Genomic DNA, 23,722 nt, shown 5'->3' with positions numbered 1-23,722 from the left:
AAAAAAAAAAAAAAAAAAAAAAAAGAAGCAGGGCGGTCTGAGCCGAGAAGCATGGAGAAACGTGAATGGAAAAAGGGGCGGGGAATCCACGTTCTGCGCAGGTATAACTAGGCTACAGGGCTCTGCACTTCCCAGGCGGAAGTTTTCCCACCTTCTGAGGTCAAAAGGTCAAAACGCAAAACGCGCATGCTCAATTGAAGGGTGGGCGGTCCTATCCAGTCTTAACCAGCTCAGCTCTGACTAGACACAGCTGACTCCAAGTTTCTGGAAAATGCGAGCAAATGTCTTACTGTTAGGTTATGTGCCACTCAGAGGACGTGCAAGTCTTCAAATGACCTTGATTAGTGAAGGTAAGTGAAATGGATTTGTCTCGTTACCCATGGCTTCAACAACAAACAGCTTCCGCTGCTGATAATGGCTAAGAAAAAGGTAAAATAAGGTAAATTGATAGAGTGGCTGGGAGGGCTGCTTTAGCAAGGTGATCAGGGAAGCTTGTGTCTAAGGAGGTGACATTGGAATTGAGACATAACTGAGGAAAAAGGGACAAACAGAGGTGCTTCTTTGAAATTTTTGATTATTTAAGATCCCTTGGGGAGTGAGGGGAGCTATAAAAAGTGTTTAAATTACCATGAATTAGATAGGTGGGGGCTTGACAATAATTTGCCCGTTTTAGAGAAATAAACATCACTGAAGAAATAGTGTTGTAGAGTGTAACCCATACCTGCTCTACAAACCACTCTATTTAGTAAAAATAAAAGCCCAGAATGATTGAAAGAGTATAAGAAATCATGAAAACGTAGAGGCTAAAAGATAGACTGCTTTTTCCCAAGGTGACTCATCCGGGTTATGACAAAACTGGGAAGCAGAAGAGTCTTTTATTCCGTGGTTTATGCTCTTTCAGTGACGTTGGAGCATTTTTGCTATACGCTTCCTGCTTTAACAGGGATTGCAAACCCGGAGGCCAACAGCGGCCAAGAGAGCAACACAGTAAGTGAAGTTATCTAGTGGGACCATGGTGAAATGAAGAGATCTGTCCTATAGTTAGGGAACGTGAACTACTCAGTTGTAGCTAACTATTGCAGACCCCAGGCTCCCAGATCTTCTGATTTTTAAAGAGAAGCTGGAAACCTGGACTTTTATGCACATACTATTTTAAACATTAGTAATTAGTGTAAATTAATACACAGACAAACACACACACTCCATCTGTTGGCAGGATGCTGTCCAACGACCATCAGGGTGCACTCTGATATTTCTGATATTAGAAGTCCTTCAAATAAACAATCCTCTTTTGTACATTCTCAAACCATTTATCAGGGTTTTCCTGGTCTTTTTCTTCTTTGAAAAAAATGCAGTTTCTCTGCTGGCTCATGAAGACATTATCTGTGCTTTTCCTGCACCAAGAACCTGGGATTTGAGTTCAGCTCTGACGTACTACCACAAGGGGGAGCTCAAACTTCTTTTTTAAGTTTTACATGAAAACATCAAACACTGGAGTAATTTTGTTAAGAATTCTTTCACTAACTGTAAAAACAGACAACAAACTCCCCTGAAACTCAGCATAAAGCGTATCAGTTTAATTTTATTTTATATTTTATTGCTTTTATTTTATATATTCAATTTATTTTTTTTACCATGATATATGCTCAAGGCAGAGGTAAAGAAGCAAAAAGAATACAGAGTTTGGGACCACTGGGGTCCTATAGCTTACAATTCAAATTTAAATTTAAAATAGAAAAAACCCCCAAGATTCTCTGAGACAAGAAATATGTTTTCATTTTGGTAAAGGAAAACCAATGGTTAGTCCTAATGGGCTGAGGTATCCAAAGATGGCTCTCTGGCTTAGAACCTAGTCTTTTCATAGGTTTCCAGCTTTACTTCCTCTGTTTCCCTTGAAGTCTCCATGAATCTCTCTTCTAATACAACAGCCCACACACCAAGCCCTGAACGGAGATGTGTTTTGTTTGTTTGTTGTTTCATTTCTTGGTTGCTTCTACCGTATCCACCCCAGTAAAGCCTGGAGAATAATAGTACTTCCCCCATGAGGCTTAGCAAGCGGTTCTTGAGTTAAAGTCTGTGAAGTGCTCCATGCAGGGTCTGACACATGGAACTCCATGTGAGCTAGGAATGATTATAGCAGACACTTGATATGACTGCATCTTATTAAAGTGACTTTCCTAGGATTCAAACTGTGACAGAGCTCACAGTTTTCAAGACAGCTTTTGTTTTTTTTTTAATATCTAGATAAATTGTTAATATTTTACTCTGCATTATCTTTACATAAAGAAAGTTTAAGAGCTAGTTGGTGACTAGCAATGGCCTTGACTTTGATATACACTTCTAATCCTGGTAAATATTCTGATGAGTAGCACACAAAACTACACAGATTTTGAATAACTGGATTCCATTTTTATGTGCAGTATATTCAGTATAGTCCATATCCAATTTTATGTGCAGATGAGCAGGTAAATTTACAATGAGAAAACAAGACTATTTACTTGGATCTGTTTTCCTTGTATTTAAAGAATACCTGTGTCTCCTATTAAATTCTGTTTTTCTTTTTTTGAGGTTGCATCTTTTACTTCATATGTTAAAAAACAGGACAATAGACCCAAAATGGAGTCACTTATGCTAAGACCCACTTCCCCAACCGAGACTTAATTATAGTTTTGGGTCTTCCAGACATGGAATCTTAAACTAGTTAACTAGGAATCTTCTGATCAGCACTAGTTAAGTCGTCTGCCTGATAGACCCCTACCATCCCCTAAAGGAAATTAGCCTGGCAATAACAGACCAATTTTTTTTTGAATTTTATTTTATTTATTTTTTTACACAACAGGTTATTATTAGTTATCCATTTTATACATATCAGTGTATACATGTCAATCCAAATCTCCCAATTCATCACACCACCACCCCCTCCACCACTTTCCCCCCTTGGTGTCCATACATTTGTTCTCTGCATCTGTGTCTCAATTTCTGCCCTGCAAACTGGTTCATCTGTACCATTTTTCTAGGTTCCACATATATGCATTAATATACGATATTTGTTTTTCTCTTTCTGACTTACTTCACTCTGTATGACAGTCTCTAGATCCATCCACGTCTCTACAAATGACCCACTTTCATTCCTTTTTATGGCTGAGTAATATTCCATTGTATATATGTACCACATCTTCTTTATCCATTCATCTGTTGATGGGTTGCTTCCATGACCTGGCTGTTGTAAATAGTGCTTCAATGAACATTGGGGTGCATGTGTCTTTTTGAGTTATGGTTTTCTCTGGGTATATGCCCAGTAGTGGGATTGCTGGGTCATATTTTTAGTTTTTTAAGGAACCTCCATACTGTTCTCCATAGTGGCTGTACCAATTCACATTCCCACCAGCAGTGCAGGAGTGTTCCCTTTTCTCCACACCCTCTCCAGCATTTATTGTTTCTAGATTTTTTGATGATGGCCATTCTGACCAGTGTGAGATAATATCTCATTGTAGTTTTGATTTGCATTTCTCTGATGGTTAATGATGTTGAGCATTCTTTCATGTGTTTGTTGGCAGTCTGTATATCTTCTTTGGAGAAATATCTATTTAGGTCTTCTGCCCATTTTTGGATTGGATTGTTTGTTTTTTTGTCATTGAGCTGCATGAGCTGCTTGTAAATTTTGGAAATTAATCCTTTGTCAGTTGCTTCATATGCAAATATTTTCTCCCATTCTGAGGGTTGTCTTTTGGTCTTGTTTATGGTTTCCTTTGCTGTGCAAAAGCTTTGAAGTTTCATTAGGTCCCATTTGTTTATTTTTGTTTTTATTTCCATTTCTCTAGGAGGTGGGTCAGAAAGGATCTTGCTGTGATTTATGTCATAGAGTGTTCTGCCTATGTTTTCCTCTAAGAGTTTGATAGTTTCTGGCCTTACATTTAGGTCTTTAATCCATTTTGAGCTTATTTTTGTGTATGGTGTTAGGGAGTGATCTAATCTCATACTTTTACACGTACCTGTCCAATTTTCCCAGCACCACTTATTGAAGAGGCTGTCCTTTCTCCACTGTACATTCCTGCCTCCTTTATCAAAGATAAGGTGACCATATGTACGTGGGTTTATTTCTGGGCTTTCTATCCTGTTCCATTGATCTATCTTTCTGTTTTTGTGCCAGTAGCGTACTGTCTTGATTACTGTAGCTTTGTAGTATAGTCTGAAGTCAAGGAGCCTGATTCCTCCAGCTCCGTTTTTCGTTCTCATGATTGCTTTGGCTATTTGCGGTCTTTTGTGTTTCCATACAAATTGTGAAATCTTTTGTTCTAGTTCTGTGAAAAATGCCAGTGGTAGTTTGATAGGGATTGCATTGAATCTGTAGATTGCTTTGCGTAGTAGAGTCATTTTCACAATGTTGATTCTTCCAATCCAAGAACATGGTATATCTCTCCATCTATTTGTATCATCTTTAATTTCTTTCATCAGTGTCTTATAATTTTCTGCATACAGGTCTTTTGTCTCCTTAGGTACGTTTATTCCTAGATATTTTATTCTTTTTCTTGCAATGGTAAATGGGAGTGTTTCTTGATTTCACTTTCAGATTTTTCATCATTAGTGTATAGGATGCCTGAGATTTCTGTGCATTAATTTTGTATCCTGCTACTTTACCAAATTCTTGATTAGCTCTAGTTGTTTGCTGGTAGCATCTTTAGGATTCTCTATGTATAGTATCATGTCATCTGCAAACACTGACAGCTTTACTTCTTCTTTTCCGATTTGGATTCCTTTTATTTCCTTTTCTTCTCTGATGGCTGTGGCTAAAACTTCCAAAACTGTTGAATAAGAGTGGTGAGAGTGGGCAACCTTGTCTTATTCCTGATCTTAGTGGAAATGCTTTCCGTTTTTCACCATTGAGGACGATGTTGGCTGTGGGTTTGTCATACATGGCCTTTATTATGTTGAGGAAAGTTCCCTCTATGCCTACTTTCTGCAGGGTTTTTATCATAAATGGGTGTTGAATTTTGTCAAAAGCTTTCTCTGCATCTATTGAGATGATCATATGGTTTTTCTCCTTCAATTTGTTAATATGGTGTATCACGTTGATTGATTTGAGTATATTGAAGAATCCTTGCATTCCTGGAATAAACCCCACTTGATCATGGTGTATGATCCTTTCAATGTGCTGTTGGATTCTGTTTGCTAGTATTGTGTTGAGGATTTTTGCATCTATGTTCATCAGTGATATTGGCCTTTAGTTTTCTTTCTTTGTGAAATCCTTGTATAGTTTTGGTATCAAGGTGATGGTGGCCTCGTAGAATGAGTTTGGGAGTGTTCCTCCCTCTGCTATATTTTGGAAGAGTTTGAGAAGGATAGGTGTTAGCTTTCTCTAAATATTTGATAGAATTTGCATGTGAAGCCATCTGGTCCTGGGCTTTTGTTTGTTGGAAGATTTTTAATCACAGTTTCAATTTCAGTGCTTGTGATTGGTCTGTTCATATTTTCTATTTCTTCCTGATTCAGTCTTGGCAGGTTGTGCATTTCTAAGAATTTGCCCATTTCTTCCAGGTTGTCCATTTTATTGGCATAGAGTTGCTTGTAGTAATCTCTCATTATCTTTTGTATTTCTGCAGTGTCAGTTGTTACTTCTCCTTTTTCATTTCTAATTCTATTGATTTGAGTCTTCTCCCTTTTTTTCTTGATGAGTCCGGCTAATGGTTTATCAATTTTGTTTATCTTCTCAAAGAACCAGCTTTTAGTTTTATTGGTCTTTGCTATTGTTTCTTTTTCATTGATTTCTGATCTGAGTTTTATGATTTCGTTCCTTCTGTTAACTTTGGGGTTTTTTTGTTCTTCTTTCTCTAATTGCTTTAGGTGCAAGGTTAGGTTGTTTATTTGAGATGTTTCCTGTTTCTAACTGGGCTTGTATTGCTATAAACTTCCCTCTTAGAACTGCTTTTGATGCATCCCATAGGTTTTGGGTCATCGTGTCTCCATTGTCATTTGTTTCTAGGTAATTTTTATTTCCTCTTTGATTTCTTCAGTGATCACTTCGTTATTAAGTAGTGTATTCTTTAGCCTCCATGTGTTTGTATTTTTTACAGATCTTTTCCTGTAATTGATACCTAGTCTCATAGCGTTGTGGTTGGAAACGATACTTGATACAATTTCAATTTTCTTAAATTTACCAAGGCTTCATTTGTGACCCAAGATATGATCTATCCTTGAGAATGTTCCATGAGCACTAGAGAAAAATGTGTATTCTGTTGTTTTTGGATGGAATGTCCTATAAATATCAATTAAGTCCATCTTGTTTAATGTATCATTTAAAGCTGTGTTTCCTTATTTATTTTCATTGTGGATGATCTGTCCATTGGTGAAAGTGGGGTGTTAAAGTCCCCTACTATGAATGTGTTACTGTCGATTTCCCCTTTTATGGCTGTTAGTATTTGCCTTATGTATTGAGGTGCTCCTATGTTGGGTGCATAAATATTTACAGTTGTTATATCTTCTTCTTGGATCTATCCCTTGATCATTATGTATGTCCTTCTTTGTCTCTTCTAATAGTCTGTATTATAAAGTCTATTTTATCTGATATGAGAATTGCTACTCCAGCTTTCTTTTGGTTTCCATTTGCATGGAATATCTTTTTCCATCCCCTCACTTTCTGTCTGTATGTGTCTCTAGGTCTGAAGTGGGTCTCTTGTAGACAGCATATATATGGGTCTTGTTTTTGTATCCATTCAGCCAATCTGTGTCTTTTGGTGGGAGCATTTAGTCCATTTACTTGTAAGGTAATTATCGATATGTATGTTCCTATTCCCATTTTCTTAATTGTTTTGTGTTCGTTATTGTAGGTCTTTTCATTCTCTTGTGTTTCTTGCCTAGAGAAGTTCCTTTAGCATTTGTTGTAAAGCTGGTTTGCTGGTGTTGAACTCTCTCAGCTTTTGCTTGTCTGTAAATGTTTAATTTCTCCATCAAATCTGAATGAGATCCTTGCTGAGTAGAGTAATCTTGGTTGCAGGTTTTTCTCCTTCATCACTTTAAATATGTCCTGCCAGTCCCTTCTGGCTTGCAGAGTTTCTGCCGAAAGATCAGCCGTTAACCTTATGGGGATTCCCTTGTATGTTATTTGTTGTTTTTCCCTTGCTGCTTTTAATATGCTTTCTTTGTATTTAAGTTTTGACAGTTTGATTAATATGTGTCTTGGCATATTTCACGTTGGATTTATCCTGTATGGGACTCTCTGTGCTTCCTGGACTTGATTAACTATTTCCTTTCCCATATTAGGGAAGTGTTCAACTATAATCTCTTCAAATATTTTCTCAGTCCCTTTCTTTTTCTCTTCTTCTTCATGAACCCCTATAGTTTAAATGTTGGTGCATTTAATGTTGTCCCAGAGGTCTCTGAGACTGTCCTCAGTTCTCTTCATTCTTTTTTCTTTATTGTGCTCTGCAGTAGTTATTTCCACTATTTTATCTTCCAGGTCACTTATCCGTTCTTCTGCCTCAGTTATTCTGCTATTGATCCCATCTAGAGTAATTTTAATTTCACTTATTGTGTTGCTCATCATTGCTTGTTTCCTCTTTAGTTCTTCTAGGTCCTTGTTAAATGTTTCTTGCATTTTGTCTATTCTATTTCCAAGATTTTGGATCATCTTTACTATCATTATTCTGAATTCTTTTTCAGGTAGACTGCCTATTTTCTCTTCATTTGTTAGGTCTGCTGGGTTTTTATTTTGCTCCTTCATCTGGTGTGTGTTTTTCTGTCTTCTCATTTTGCTTATCTTACTGTGTTTGGGGTCTCCTTTTTGCAGTCTGCAGGTTCGTAGTTCCCATTGTTTTTGGTGTCTGTCCCCAGTGGCTAAGGTTGGTTCAGTGGGTTGTGTAGGCTTCCTGGTGGAGGGGACTAGTGCCTGTGTTCTGGTGGATGAGGCTGGATCTTGTCTTTCTGGTGGGCAGGTCCACGTCTGGTGGGCAGGTCTACGTCTGGTGGTGTGTTTTGGGGTGTCTGTGGCGTTATTATGATTTTAGGCAGCCTCTCTGCTAATGGGTGGGGTTGTGTTCCTGTCTTGCTAGTTGTTTGGCATAGGATGTCCAGCACTGTAGCTTGCTGGTCGTTGAGTGAAGCTGGATGCTGGTGTTGAGATGGAGATCTCTGGGAGATTTTCGCCGTTTGATATTATCTGGAGCTGGGAGGTCTCTTGTGGACCAGTGTCCTGAAGTTGGCTCTCCCACCTCAGAGGCACAGCAGTGACTCCTGGCTGCAGCACCAACAGCCTTTCATCCACACAGCTCAGAATAAAAGGGAGAAAAAGTAGAAAGAAATAATTAGTAGAAGAAAGAAAGAAAGAAGGGAGGGAGGAAGGGAAGGAAGGAGGGAGGGAGAAAGAAAAGATAAAGTAAAAAAAATAAAGTAAAATAAAATATAATAAAGTTATTAAAATAAAGAATAATTATTAAGAAAAAAAGATTTAAAAAAAAACGGATGGACAGAATCCTAGGACAAATGGTGGAAGCAAAGCTATACAGCCAAAATCTCAAACAGAAGCATACACATACACACTCACAAAAAGAGGAAAAGGGGACAAAAATCATAAATGTTGCTCTCAAAGTCCACCTGCTCAATTTGGGATGATTCGTTGTCTATTCAGGTATTCCACTGATGCAGGGTACATCAAGTTGATTGTGGACCTTTAATCCGCTGCTTCTGAGGCTGCCTGGAGAGATTTCCCTTTCTCTTCTTTGTTCTCACAGCTCCCAGGGCTCAGCTTTGGATTTGGCCCCGCCTCTGCGTGTAGGTCGCCGGAGGGCGTCTGTTCTTCGCTCAGACAGGACGGGGTTAAAGGAGCCGCTGATTCGGGGGCTCTGGCTCACTCAGGCTGTGGGGAGGGAGGGGCACGGAGTGCGGGGCGGGCCTGCGGCGGCAGAGGCCGGCATGACGTTGCTCCAGCCTGAGGCGCGCCGTGCGTTCTCCCGGGGAAGTTGTCCCTGGATCCCGGGAACCTGGCGGTGGCGGGCTGCACAGGCTCCCCGGAAGTGGGGTGTGGATAGTGACCTGTGCTCACACACAGGCTTCTTGCTGGTGGCAGCAGCAGCCTTAGCGTCTCATGCCCGTCTCTGGGGTCCGCGCTTTTAGCCGCGGCTCGCGCCCGTCTCTGGAGCTCCTTTAAGCAGTGCTCTTAATCCCCTCTCCTCGCGCACCAGGAAACAAAGAGGTAAGAAAAAGTCTCTTGCCTCTTGGGCAGGTCCAGACTTTTCCCCGGACTCCCTCCCAGCTAGCCGCGGCGCACCAACCGCCTGCAGGCTGTGTTCACGCAGCCAACCCCAGTCCTCTCCCTGCGCTCTGACGGAAGCCCGAGCCTCAGCTCCCAGCCCCGCCCGCCCCGGCGGGTGAGCAGAGAAGCGTCTCGGGCTGGTGAGTGCCGGTCGGCCCCGATCCTCTGTGAGGGAATCTCTTCGCTTTGCCCCCCGCACCCCTGTTACTGTGCTCTCCTCCGCGGCCCCGAAGCTTCCCTCCCGCCACCCGCAGTCTCCGCCCGCGAAGGGCCTTCCTAGTGTGTGGAAACTTCCTCCTTCACAGCTCCCTTCCTGAGGTGGAGGTGCCGTCCCTACCCTTCTGTCTCCGTTTATTCTTTTTTCTTTTGCCCTACCCAGGTACGTGGGGGGTTTCTTGCCTTTTGGGAGGTCTGAGGTCTTCTGCCAGCGTTCAGTAGGTGTTCTGTAGGAGTTGTTCCACGTGTAGATGTATTTCTGGTGTATCTGTGGGGAGGAAGGTGATCTCCGCGTCTTACTCTTCCGCCATCTTCTGTTCTTTAATTTTTCTAGGTCTTTGTTAAACATTTTTTGCATCTTCTCAATCTTTGCCTCCATTCTTTTTCTGAGGTCCTCAATGATCTTCATTATCAGTATTCTGAATTCTTTTCCTGGAGGTTGGCTATCTGCACTTTATTTAGTTGTTTTTCTGGCCTTTTATCTTGTTCCTTCATCTGGTACATAGCCCTCTGCCTTTTCATTTTGTCTTTCTTTCTGTGAACGTGGTTTTCGTTCCACAGACTGCAAGATGGTAGTTTTTCTTGCTTCTGCTGTCTGCCTTCTGGTGCTGAGGCTATCTAAGAGTGTTTTGCAAGCTTCCTGATGGGAGGGATTGGTGGTGGGTAGAGCTGAGTGTTGCTCTGTTAGGCAGAACTCAGTTAAACTTTAATCTGCTTGTCTGCTGATGGGTGGGGCTGAGTTCCCTCTCTGTTGGTTGTTTGGCCTGATGCAACCCAGAACTGGAGGCTACAGGCTCTTTGGTGGGACTAGTGATGGACTCTGGGAGAGTTCATAGCAAAGAGTACTTCCCAGAACTTCTGCTGCCAGTGTCCTTGTCCCCGTGGTGAGACACAGCCACCCCCCACCTCTGCAGGAGACCCTCCAACACTAGCAGGTAGGTCTGATTCAGTCTCCTGTGGGGTCACTGCTCCCTCCCCCTGGGTCCTGATGCGCACACTACTTGGTGTGTGCCCTCCAAGAGTAGAGTCTCTGTTTTCCTCAGTCCTGTTGAAGTCCTGCAATCAAATCCCGCTAGCCTTCAAAGTCTGATTCTCTGGGAATTCCTCCTCTCACTGCCGGACCTCCAGGTTGGGACGTCTGACGTGGGGCTCAGAACCTTCACTCCAGTGGGTGGACTTCTGTGGTATAAGCGTTCTCCAGTTTGTGAGTCACCCACCCAGCAGTTATGGGATTTGATTTTATCGTGATTGTGCCCCTCCTACCATCTCATTGTGGCTTCTCCTTTGTCTTTGGATGTGGGGTATCTTTTTTCGTGAGTTCCAGTGTCTTCCTGTTGATGATTGTTCAGCAGTTAGTTGTGATTCCGGTGCTCTTGCAAGAGGGAGTGAGCGCTCGTCCTTCTACTTAACCATCTTGAACCAATCTCCTATTAACTTCTGTTAAGCTAATCCTTATATCCCTGAAGAAACTTAAAGTTTCCTATTAAAGCCGATTCTTTACTCTCCAGTTGGTTGAAGTTCAAAAAGATAAAAGTTGTGTGTAGTTATTTTATATTAGGGTTATGGCAGAGAATCTAATCTTCAATTACAACATTTTCTTTAAAGGAAATTTGATTGGTTTTGCATAATTTTGACTTATGGAAAAATGGCCAGTCCTAAATAAAAGCATCCTCTGTTCCTCTCATTAATTAATGTCACTCATTAATTTTTTAACATCTATTTATTGAGTGCCAGTTATATGCCAGACACTGTTCTAGTTAAGGCATGCTTCCTACTTTGAAAACAAAAGAGACCACCATAGTACATTTTCTTACTAAACAATCAAAATGAAGTGAAAAGATAATCAGAATAAGTAAATTAAGGTAGTTGACAGTTTCGATATCTTAATAGTTTACAAAGCAACTAAGTCTAAAAGGCTTCTGAGTGTGGGTCCTCTCAAATTCTCTTTGGGACGGTCCCATCTCAGAGCAAAGTGCTTGTACTCACTGCTTCCATCTAGTGGCGGCCCTTCTTCTCCTGAGGCACTGCTGCATGTGGAGGGTGGGGCCATGAGTGACCTGTCCACCTCTAATCCTGTGTCCTATCTGCCTCCTGGCTTTCACCATATCTGGGTTTAGATTATTATAGCATTTACAAATTAATATCCTTGTGATTTTGGAATGAAGAATCAGAATTCTCAGGAATTCTTGAAATGACGTGATTATGTACTTCTAAAAAATTCTTTATTTGCATATTTTAAATTAGTAGTGAGTGACCATAATAATGAACAAAAGTCGTTTTTTTCTCACAGGGTTTTACTAAAAGTTCAGAGGTTTTCTTTATTATTATGAAACAATATATTGGAACAAAATTATATATTTTAATAGAATGATCTCTACCTGATATTGACATTTTATAATAGAATACACTGAAGTAAGAGAACATAAAAACAAAACAAATGTCAAATAAAAATTATTTCAAATGTAAGGATTATACCATATACATTTAATGTTTAAAAGTTAAAATTCTTGAATTTTAAGATTCAAAGCATTATCCAATGGTCTTGATCTTTGTTTCATGACAAAAATTGCTTTCATTCTGTATTGACGTTTGTTCACTTGTCCAAAACCATCTTCAAGCTGGGTGTTAGAATACATATTGCTTTCCGTAAGCTTATTTCCTTTTTAAACAATTTTGAGGTTTTTGTTGTTTTTGCTCATTCAGATTTTAGATCAGTTTCTGATTTCCTAAGGGTATATTCTCAATAATATTCACATATTCTACTCCTTGTATTTTCTCTTTTAAGGTATTTACAAGGAACTGTGGCCTACAGCAAATATTCAGACTCTGGAAAATGCTAGAAAATATTGAGTAACATAACATTAGAATCTGATAGCAAGGGCCACAGTATTGCATAGAATCAGCAGTTGAAGCTGCTAATTTAAGGACTTAGTTTGCTTTCCAAATGTGTTAGTTCTCAGCATACCATTCAGAGAATTAGTTTAAAGCATGTATACTATGAGGATAAAATCACTGACATTTATATTATTTGCAAGAATAAGTCACTGTTAGCAGCAAACGGGGCCATGCACACCCATTTTACAACATGACAAATGATCAGATCATTCCTGCCTCTCTCCTCCAGGTTCCCAGAAACGCTGGTTTTAACCTTCAGGTCACAAATGTCTTGCTTTCAAGGAGATATCAGTGAACTCCTTGGAACCAGTAATGCCTCCATGTTGATTGTTAGCCTCACAGAAGAATTAGTTTTTCTCTTTTCCTTGATTTCTCAACTGATTTTTCTTTTGAGATTCTAAAATTTCTGAGACATATGGGAAATTTCCACACTGAAACACCAGTGCAGAATACCCTGGGTTCTGTTCCCACCATTTCTGCTAGAACTTTCCCACACATCTCTTATGTTATCAGTTTCCTCGTAAATCCAACCTGTTGGTCTTTTGTATTTCCAGGATTTGTCACAACTTCCTATCTATTATATTTCTTTTTTTTGTTTTTCAGCATGGCTGAATATCCTTTAAAATGTGTTTTTTTACTTCTAGGGGTTTGGCGTGAGAGGGAAAGAGTGTGTCTTTTATACCATCCTGAAGTGAAAGTTTAGCATTTCCGTTTCTGAACTTCATCACGGCAGTGGTAAGTAGATCCCCTTTGTAAATACAGTGTTGGAAATGAAGAAGAGTTAGGATTCCCACTTGTTTGAGAGATAAATTGTGCTGTACTGAGCTATATTAAGTTCCTGTAGCCTGTGCTGGGAAGTAAATAATTTGATCAGCAGTGATTTGGTTCTTATTTTTTAATGTTTATTAAAATGAACCATTCTCATTGCAATAATTGCTTTAATATATTAATCAGTGCTTTCTGATAAATGCTATATTCCATTATATTGTGCTATTGGAATGACAGGCTCTATGATTACAGAGGTTTCCTCTAATGAGCAAATCTTGCTTCAGATGTGTTAACTGCTCATATCTGCCTTCCGCATGGCCTGGACTTCTCCAATTAACATGTGATTGTGAGGATATTCAACTTTGGCTTTGATCCTAATGATCTTTATGATGCCCATTTCTTTGTTATAATGTTTTTATTTGTGCAGTGAAGGCCTTACAGGTAAAAGAGCAGAGTTAGGGAGAGAGAGAAGAGAGTTTCCCTCCATGCCCCTGCCCCCTCCCCTCCATAACAGTTTCTATCAGCCTCAGTTTGCAGCCGGAGAAGGAGGAATTAACTAACTCCCTCATGAAGGAGGACTTGGGGCATCAGAAGTCATTGACCTTAGTATGTTCATAGTGGGATTTCATAAGTTTGAAAAATGAGCATTGCAAGCCATCAGTTTGTCATGCTGCCTGCAACCCAGCAATTTAACTTGACCCAGACAATACAGGTACCATGAGGATGAAACAATGAAAAAAACTATGGTATTTTAGTCTTATTTTATTAAAAATTACAAGTTAGAAAATTGAAAGGGAACAAGTAACATTACAATTGAGATAAAGATGGAGTTCTTTAAAGATACTTAAATGGTAAATCCTAATCTATTCATAGCTCTTCAATGAGGTGTGTAATTGAGATGGATAAGAATATGTTCAAAATGGTGAAAAGTTTTATTGTAGCGGACATTTGTCACTTTTGGGTGTCTGGTATCCAAGTGTCCTGATGTATTAATCTGTGTTCTCTGGAGAAACAGAACAGAACTGATAAGGGGTGCGTGTGTGTGTGTGTGTGTGTGTGTGTATGTGTATCTATATCTATATACACATACGTATTTATTCACTTATTGTAAGGAATTGGCTTATGTGATTATGGAGGCTGACCAGTCCCCAAAATCTCTAGCCGGCAAGCTGGAGATCTAGGAGGGCCAATGGTGTAGTTCCTGTCTAATAGCTGGCAGGCTTGAGACCCGGGAAGAGCCAATGTTTCAGTTCTAGTCTGAAGGCAGGAAAAACTGATATCCAAGCTCTAGGCAGTCAGGTAGGTGTAGTTGCCATTACTTGCAGGAGGGTCAGCCCTTTTCTTGTACTCAGACCTTCCACTGATTGGATGAGGCCCACTCACGATAAACGGGCCTCATCATATGCATTGGATCCACTGGCAGGGATGGGAATGGTCTTTAAATGCTCATTAAATATATAAATTTCTGACCTCTACCTTTTAATTTTTTCAATCTTAATCTCTGCTGAGTGGAGCCCTAAAATCTATACTTTTAACAACCTCTCTAGGTGTATTTGTGCCCAGAAACGTTCAGTTACTCCTGTCTATTTAGACTAACAGGATGATGGATAAAATTAGGTCCCTGGAAAAGATGTGATCTCCACTGCCTCCCATCCCAAGGGGAGGTGGCCTTGGAGCATGAAATTGCTTGGACTGTTGAGTTTGTGTTAAGAATCTCAGTTGCCAGTACTGTTAAAGCTGTGTCAAATGATCTCTACCATCAAGGTCATAAAAGAACGTTTAACATTGTGAAGTACTGCAAGGACCCTCCTCCAGAGGGAAACTGCTGCATGACTGCAAATGTAGTCAGGATTTGAAAGTGGTAGCTGGGCTAGGCTGGAAGGTCCAAGATGGCCTCACTCTCGTGTTGGTGGTTGTCACTGGCCGGAATGCTTCATAATGTCTTTAAGTCTCTCTGAGCCTTATTTCATTGTGATTTCTACTCAGTATTTCTTTTCCCTTTCTTTTTTGTTTTCCCAAAGGCTGTTGTCACATCGACTTACATTTAACCATATGTACAAAACTTGTAAAAATATGATATATCAAAAGTAATAGGATCCTTGAAATTTGTGCTTGCTGTGAGCTAAAAACTGAAAGCAGAGTTTGTTTCCAGATTAATAAACATCACATTTTTCAAAATGTATATTGTTTGATTCCTGTAATTGAATATATAGTTAGAGGAAATAACATTTTAAAAAATGCAATAAATTCTGATGTAAATTTAAGGGCAATTTACAGAACCATACTTTACATAATTTGAGACGTGGAAAGGGGATGGAATTAACACTGCTACAATTTTGGTGTTATTTTCCTCCAATTTTTAATCCATGTGTTTTATAATGTTGTCATAATCGTTCCAAATGCTGCCTTTAAAATAAGCTTATGCCATAAATATCTTCTTTTCAAATTACTGTATCATATTTTAAAATATTTTTAATAGAGGGTTAATTTTGTATCTAATGAATAAACTATAATTTATTTAACCAATTCCACATAAATGGACATGCAGGTTGTTTCCAATTTTGTTGTTGTTGTTTTGCTTCTTTTTCATTATTACTTGAGGCCAGATTCCTATAAGGGCAGTCAGAGCTTATGAACATGTTCATAAGACATTGCTAACTTCAGTTACAAAGAGTTGCATCAATTTACTTTCCCATCAATAATACATGAGCAATAGTTTCTGTCTTCCCTTTCCAGCATTTCCAGTATTCACAAAATGTTACCCTCTCGATAATTTATTCAAAAATATTTATTGAACACTTTACTATGTGCCAGAGTCTGTATATAAAAAGAAGGACGATGCTTAAAGGAGTTTGTGATTAAGTAGGAGAGATGGATACTTTAAAAGTATATATTTCCAGTTCAATTTTAAAAGTCCAATAAGAGAGATTTTCAGTCAAGATGGCACTAGATAATCATGACGGTAATGCCCCATCTGCTTCACATATATAACAACGATAGGTAAAATGTAAAAATATAAAATTTAAAAGGCGTGGCTAGATGAAAAGCCAAATACAGCTGAAGTCACGAGCCTACTAGCCTCCTAGTCTTTGATAATTAAGTATCTATGGTGTTGGTGCTGGGGGAAACTAATGTGTTGACAAATCCTTTCCCCAACCCCAATGAATAATACATCCTCCTGTCAGTGCGTGACGTTTTACAGAGAGAGTCAAAGGTGTTAATAGGTCCTTTAGCTCCACAATGGAAAATGCAGCCTTTTCCTTTTATTTTGTTTAATGCTTAATTCATTAAATTTAAAACCATTTTGTTATAAACATTCACTTAAACACTGAACACTCACAATCTCTCTAAATATTTTATACTACTTACAAGGCTAATCCATCAATACTTACAGAGTTCAGTTAAAAATATCTCAAATATTTAAATGATTATGAATATATTTAATTTTACTCTTCTAAATATTTAGTTGAAATCAAAACATGAAATATGAAATTTTCTTAAAGGCTTTAAACAATTTGAAGAGTGGAAAACCCACACATAAAATATCATACCAATTACAGATATTACAGTAAAATTAAAATAGTTGTAAAGGTAATGATGAAAACACATAACTACATTATTAATGATTTCATTTTATATTTATATTCTTGTTTTTAATCTTCTGTTTTGCTCTCCCAATACCACAGTAATTTTACCAGATGCTGATTTTTATACCTCCTTAAAGTGGGAAATATTCTGTCCAAACATCAAAGTAAAAGAATACTCAGACTTGTCAAGGTCTAGGGTTTACATTCTTGATACGTTGATTCTCAGTAGAGTTGCATAACCCAAGCAGTCCAAAGTGACGCAAAACTGAGCCACTTACTTGGGATGAGCCCTTTCTAATAATGAATCTGCCTTGTTTGGTTATAAGAACTTCAGTCCATGAATTTTATGAAATTTTGTGTTTTTGAAATTCTAGGAATAATGTACATTTTAAAATGAACAATAATACTAATTCACTGTCCTGTCATTATGAGATTTTTTTTTTGGCAAAAGCAGATTTACATAGACTTTTGTCTTCCCTCTCTATGGCTTGGAAAGACCTACTCTCCAAGATACCTTGTTCCTCTTCAATCCATAATAGTATTAAAGACCAAAAACTGGATTCTGGATACATCTGGGTGGTGGACATAGGAAAACATTAATTTAGCCTCTTTGAATTGGTTATACTCAGGTAACTGTATGCTAAGTAGCTGCTGGGAGCTGCAGCAACCCCTCTAAAGAAGTAAATGAAGGCAATGGTCTCACCAGACCCAAGATCATGGAGGAGGGCTGAGCCACTGTTGAAACCACAAATGAAGCACCACCTAAGACAGGTGCTGGGGCTGCTGAGAGGCTGATACGCAGCACGTGAGGAGACTCTTTACTGCAGGTGCCAGAAAGATGAGGATGGAGTGCTGGCTCTCTTGGCTGCTGGAAAATGCCAACAGAATCTAGAACAGGAAGCAAATCCCCTTTCCCCACTCCTGCCTTTCAGATTTCTGTCAGTACTTCCCATGGGTAGAAACTAACCAGAAGCTCGCTGGCAAGTAACTGGGAAAATGGGATATGCAGGTCCCTGGACTCTTAAAATACATAGCGGAACGTAGAAGGGCAGAAATGGGAGCCAAGAGCAACAGGCAAATGATCGTTACAACCTATTTCTTCTCAGCGACTTTGAGTGGCTAAAACACATCCCAGGAGATCATCTATTTGGCTTTTTGAGTATATGTCTTTTCTTTTTGAGAACTCAGATAGGTGTGGTACCTTTTTATCCTCCTTTGGATTGGTTTTTTTCCACAGGTTTCTGTATCTCCACCAGGTGGAGTTAGAGGCTAGTTTATTAAAGGGTTAAATTTAGGAAGTAAATTTGCTTGAGGGTTTCAGTTTCAGATGGGATAAAGCAAAGATAAACAATACGAAGGGGACTACTTCTTCCCTCTGATGTTCCCTTTTAGGATGTTACCTTGTTATTATCATATTCTCTTTGACTATTATGTCAATGTGCCCCATTCTCTGGCTGTGACTTAGGATACTCCTGCTGCAAGGAATAGAGGCTCATTCCAGCTGGCTCAAGAAAAAAGAATCCTATATAAATACACAAGAAGGAATATCACAGACATTTTTGGAAGAGAAACAAAACACAACCAAGGCGTACCAGGAGCAGAGGCTGCTCTTTGCTTCTTTTAGGGAACACACTGTCACTCTTGTGTCTGCTTCTCATTTATTCATTATTCATTCTTTGAATATGCACCGAGTCTCCTCTCTGGTGCTGGGGACTTGAGATACAGAGGTGCATGAGGCATTAAATGGGAAGAGAGTCATTAAACAAATAAATACACACGCATACAATTACAAATTGCTATAAATATTATGAATAAAATAGGCAGCTTTAAAATAGAATGTAACATGGGAACTTAATTACAATTAGGCGGCTAGGGGAAAAAAAATTTAAGTGGCATTTAAGTATAGACCTAAAAAGACAACTAAAGGTCAGCACAATTAGAGTGGAACAGGAAGTTTGCTCAGCTATAAAGTGTTTCAGGAAAAATTTAACCATTTCCTATTTATACAGGGGCACTGGGCGTATTCTTTAGCTTATTATTTTAATATGGGTAAACATATTTGTGGTGAATGAAGTCCTCTCAGAATTAGGGGAAACAGTTGTAGAAATCTGTGAAATATACATAATTCTCTTCCATTCAGATTGGTTCTTCATTTTATATTTTCTTTATGTAGAAATTGAAGGTAGAGATCATAAATTTGTTATCAGTACAATGTTTCCCAACATCTGCTGCTAATGTAATTTAAAAGTGCATGAAAATAACTTGCCTTGCATTTTAAGTTGGCCAAGCTCCCAGCTTCTTGGGGGAGTTTTATTACATTAGCTAGCAGATCTGGTTCTTTATCTCTCCACTGAAATGGCACAAAGGCAAACTTGAGCCAGGCACATAAACAATGTCCTTCCTACTGATGATTTTTCTTTTAAATCAAGTCGTTGAGAGCCCCAAGACACTACCTGACATGCATCTGTTATCGCTGTGTCCACTGATGTGGACTGGGCTGTCAGAGGTCTGACATACAGTCCTTGTCCTCTCTGACCCCTCACATGTAGCAGGCTAATTATGAATTAGTGGGTTGGCCACCCTGAGTCAGAATGTTACTGGTGGCTTTTTCCCCCCAGGTCCTGATTTCACAGACGACAGTCTCATTTAAATCCATTGATTTAATACACCTTCAGTGACAATTCTGATTCCTATGTTAATGTCCCTAGGAACATCTGCTTACTAGATTTGGGATAGTGACTGTAGATAAAAAGAAAAAAATTGAATAACAAGGAGCAGATCCTAAACGTCTACTGGAGTAAAAGAATGAATATAAAATGATCACTATTGTCTCCTAGCTATCTAAGCCTAGCAAATGGACTATTTAAAAACCCTTCCTTTAAAGGAACTATTCCACTTAAAATTTTCTGAGAAATACCTAGAAAATATAACTAATGTAAATTTACTTGCATTGTTTGAATGATAGAATTGAGAATGTAAATGAAAACTTTCTAGTAACCCTGAATGAAGATCTCTCACAGGTATTTATTTAAAGAAGAGGAGACTTCCAGGTTTGCTTTTTTGCCTGTTGTTAAGTCATTCCAATAAAAATAACTGGATGTATTTCGTCTCAGTCAATAGTATTTTATTATCTTTAGGGACTTTTTTTGGTCTCCACACAGTTAAAGGTTGGACTGCCAACAAGATAAACCAAGATATGAAACATTCTATTCTTCAGAATTAAAAATTATTTTCCCTAGATATATGGGCATGACTCCCAACTGAATCATCCAAAATAAACTAGATTAATTAGTTCCAGGATGGATAAGATAGATTATCCGCAAAAAGATTACACTTCATATAAGCTTATAAATATTCATTCTCTTATGTCAGTAGTTTCAAATTTAGTCTGTGGGTGTGTAAAGAAAATGAGTGAGCCTAGTAAGACTTAAAAAATTCTGTTCATCTCAGTGCATTGATTAAGATATCAGGCCAGCATTCAAATTCCAGCATTACCACTCACTATTGTGCAGATTTGGGTCAATTACTATTTTTTTAAATTAAATTTTATTTTTTTTATACAGCAGGTTCTTATTAGTTATCTGTTTTATACATATTAGTGTATACATGTCAATCCCAATCTCCCAATTCATCCCACACTACCACCCCCACTACTTTCCCCCCTTGGTGTCCATAGGTTTGTTCTCTACATCTGTGTTGCTATTTCTGCCTTGCATACCGGTTCATCTGTACCATTTTTCTGGATTTCCCATACATGCGTTAGCATACTGTATTTGTTTTTCTCTTTCTGACTTACTTCACTCTGTATGACAGTCTCTAGGTCCATCCACGTCTCTACAAATGACCCAGTTTCGTTCCTTTTTATGGCTGAGTAATATTCCATTGTATATATGTACCACATCTTCTTTATCCATTCATCTGTTGATGGGCATTTAGGTTGCTTCCATGACCTGGCTATTATAAATAGTGCTGCAATGAACATGGGGGTGCATGTGTCTTTTTGAGTTATGGTTTTATCTGGGTATATGCCCAGTAGTGGGATTGCTGGATCATATGGTAATTCTAGTTTTAGTTTTTTAAGGAACCTCCATACTGTTCTGCATAGTGGCTCTATCAGTCTACATTCCCACCAACAGTGCAAGAGGGTTCCCTTTTCTCCACACCCTCTCCAGCATTTATTGTTTGTAGATTTTCTGATGATGCCCATTCTAACCAGTGTGACATGATACCTCATTGTAGTTTTGATTTGCATTTATCTAATAATTAGTGATGCTGAGCAGCTTTTCATGTGCCTCTTGCCATCTGTATGTCTTCTTTGGAGAAATGTCTATTTAGGTCTTCGACCCATTTTTGGATTAGGTTGTTTGGAGCTGCTCGTATATTTTGGAGATTAATCCTTTGTCTGTTGATTCATTTGCAAATATTTTCTCCCATTCTGAGGGTTGTCTTTTGGTCTTATTTATGGTTTCCTTTGCTGTGCAAAAGCTTTTAAGTTTCATTAGGTCCCATTTGTTTATTTTCCTTTTTATTTCCATTACTCTAGGAGGTGAATCAAAAAATACCTTGCTGTGATTTATGTCAAAGAGTGTTCTTCCTATGTTTTCCTCTAAGAGTTTTATAGTGTCCAGTTCTGCATTTAAGTCTCTAATCCATTTTGAGTTTATTTTTGTGTATGGTGTTAGGGAGTGTTCTAATTTCATTCTCTTACATGTAGCTATCCAGTTTTCCCAGACCACTTATTGAAGAGACTGTCTTTTCTCCATTGTATATCCTTGCCTCCTTTGTCATAGATTAGTTGACCATAGGTATATGGGTTTACCTCTGGTCTTTCTATCCTGTTCCATTGATCTATATTTCTGTTTATGTGCCAGTACCATATTGTCTTAATTACTGTAGCTTTGTAATATAGTCTGAAGTCAGGGAGTCTGATTCTTCCAGCTCTGTTTTTTCCCCTCAAGACTGCTTTGGCTATTCGGGGTATTTTGTGTCTCCATAAAAATTTTAAGAATTTTTTGTTCTAGTTCTGTAATAATGCCATTGGTAATTTGATAGGGGTTGCATTGAATCTGTAGATTGCTTTGGGTGGTATAGTCATTTTCACAATATTGATTCTTCCAATCCAAGAATATGGTATATCTCTCCATCTGTTTGTGTCACCTTTGATTTATTTCATCAGTGTCTTATAGTTTTCTGAGTACAGGTCTTTTACCCCCTTTGGTAGGTTTATTCCTAGGTATTTTATTCTTTTTGTTTCAGTGGTGAATGGGATTGTTTCCTTAATCTCTCTGTCTGATCTTTCATTGTTAGTGTATAGGAATGCAAGAGATTTCTGTGCATTAATTTGTATCCTGCAAATTTACCAAATTCATTGATTAGCTCTAATAGTTTTCTAGTGGCATCTTTAGGATTCTCTATGTATAGTATCATGTCATCTGCAAACAGTGACAGTTTTACTTCTTCTTTTCCATTGTGTATTCCTTTTATTTCTTTTTCTTCTCTGATTGCCTTGGCTAGGACTTCCAAAACTATGTTGAATAATAGTGGTAAGAGTGGACATCCTTGTCTTGTTCCTGATCTGGGAGGAAATGCTTTCAGTTTTTCACCACTGAGGATGATGTTTGCTGTGGGTTTGTCATATATGGCCTTTATTATGTTGATGTAGGTTCCCTCTATGCCCACACTCTGGAGAGTTTTTATCATAAATGGGTGTTGAATTTTGTCAAAAGCTTTTTCTGCATCTATTGAAATGATCATATGGTTTTTATTCTTCAATTTGTTAATATGGTGTATCACATTGATGGATTTGCATATATTGAAGAATCCTTGCATCCCTGGGATAAATCCCGCTTGATCATGGTGTATGATCCTTTTAATATGTTTTTGGATTCTGTTTGCTAGTATTTTGTTGAGGAATTTTGTATCTATATTCATGAGTGATATTGGTCTGTAGTTTTCTTTTTTGTAGTATCTTTGTGTGGTTTTGGTATCAGGGTGATGGTGGCCTCATAGAATGAGTTTGGGAGTGTTCCTTCCTCTGCAATTTTTTGGAAGCATTTGAATAGGATGGGTGTTTGTTCTTCTCTGAATGTTTGATAGAATTCAACTGTGAAGCCATCTGGTCCCATTTTGTTTGTTGGAAGATTTTTAATCACAGTTCCAATTTTATTACTTGTGATTGGTCTGTTCATATTTTCTATTTATTCCTGATTCAGCCTTGGAAGGTTATATCTTTCTAAGAATTTGTCCATTTCTTGCAGGTTGTCCATTTTATTGGCATAGAGTTGCTTGTAGTAGTCTCTTAGGATGCAATATTTTTGCAGTGTCCATTGTAAACTCTCCTTTTTTATTTCTAATTTTATTGATTTGAGTCCTCTCCCTCTTTTTCTTGATGAGTCTGGCTAAAGGTTTATCAAGTTGCTTATCTTCTCAGCGAACCATCTTTTAGTTTTATTGATCTTTGCTATTGTTTTCTTTGTTTCTATTTCATTGATTTCTGCTCTGATCTTTATGATTTCTTTCCTTCTACTAACTTTGGGTTTTGTTTGTCCTTCTTTCTCTAGTTCTTTCTTTAGGTGTAAGGTTAGATTGTTTATTTGAGATGTTTGTTGTTTCTCGAGGTAGTATTGTATTGCTATAAACTTGTCTCTTAGAACTGCTTTTGCTGCATCCCATAGATTTTGGATCATTGTGTTTTTGTTGTCATTTGTGTCTAAGTATTTTTTGATTTCCTCTTTGATTTCTTCAGTGATCTCTTGGTTATTTAGTAACGTCTTGTTTAGCCTCCATGTGTTTGTGTTTTCTACATTTTTTCCGTGTAATTGATTTCTAATCTCATAGCGTTGTGGTCGGAAAGGATGCTTGATACAATTTCAATTTTCTTAAATTTACTGAGGCTTGATTTGTGACCCAAGACGTGATCTATCCTGGGAAATGTTCCTTGTGCACTTGAGAAGAAAGTGTCATCTTCTGTTTTCAGATGGAATGTCCTATAAATATCAATTAAGTCTATCTG

The 23,722-nt window shown here is 38.4% G+C and overlaps 1 long non-coding RNA gene across 1 annotated transcript in view; it reads left to right on the top strand.

Annotated features, from left to right (window-relative positions):
* The first annotated feature begins 10,246 nt into the window (after positions 1–10,246).
* LOC113620049 (uncharacterized) overlaps positions 10,247–23,722 on the top strand; it is a 45,886-nt gene continuing 32,410 nt past the window's right edge. The window contains exons 1-2 of the long non-coding RNA XR_003432642.1: positions 10,247–10,395; positions 13,000–13,090. This is a non-coding gene — a long non-coding RNA (uncharacterized LOC113620049). The remainder of the gene's footprint in view (positions 10,396–12,999; positions 13,091–23,722) is intronic.

The sequence above is a fragment of the Aethalodelphis obliquidens genome, unplaced genomic scaffold (assembly GCF_003676395.1).
Source record: "Aethalodelphis obliquidens isolate GAN/ISIS:26980383/991018 unplaced genomic scaffold, ASM367639v1 scaffold7, whole genome shotgun sequence".
Taxonomy (NCBI): Eukaryota; Metazoa; Chordata; class Mammalia; order Artiodactyla; family Delphinidae; genus Aethalodelphis; species Aethalodelphis obliquidens.
The sequence above is the reverse complement of the archived record's forward strand: the minus strand, read 5'-3'. Positions and strand labels throughout refer to the sequence as shown.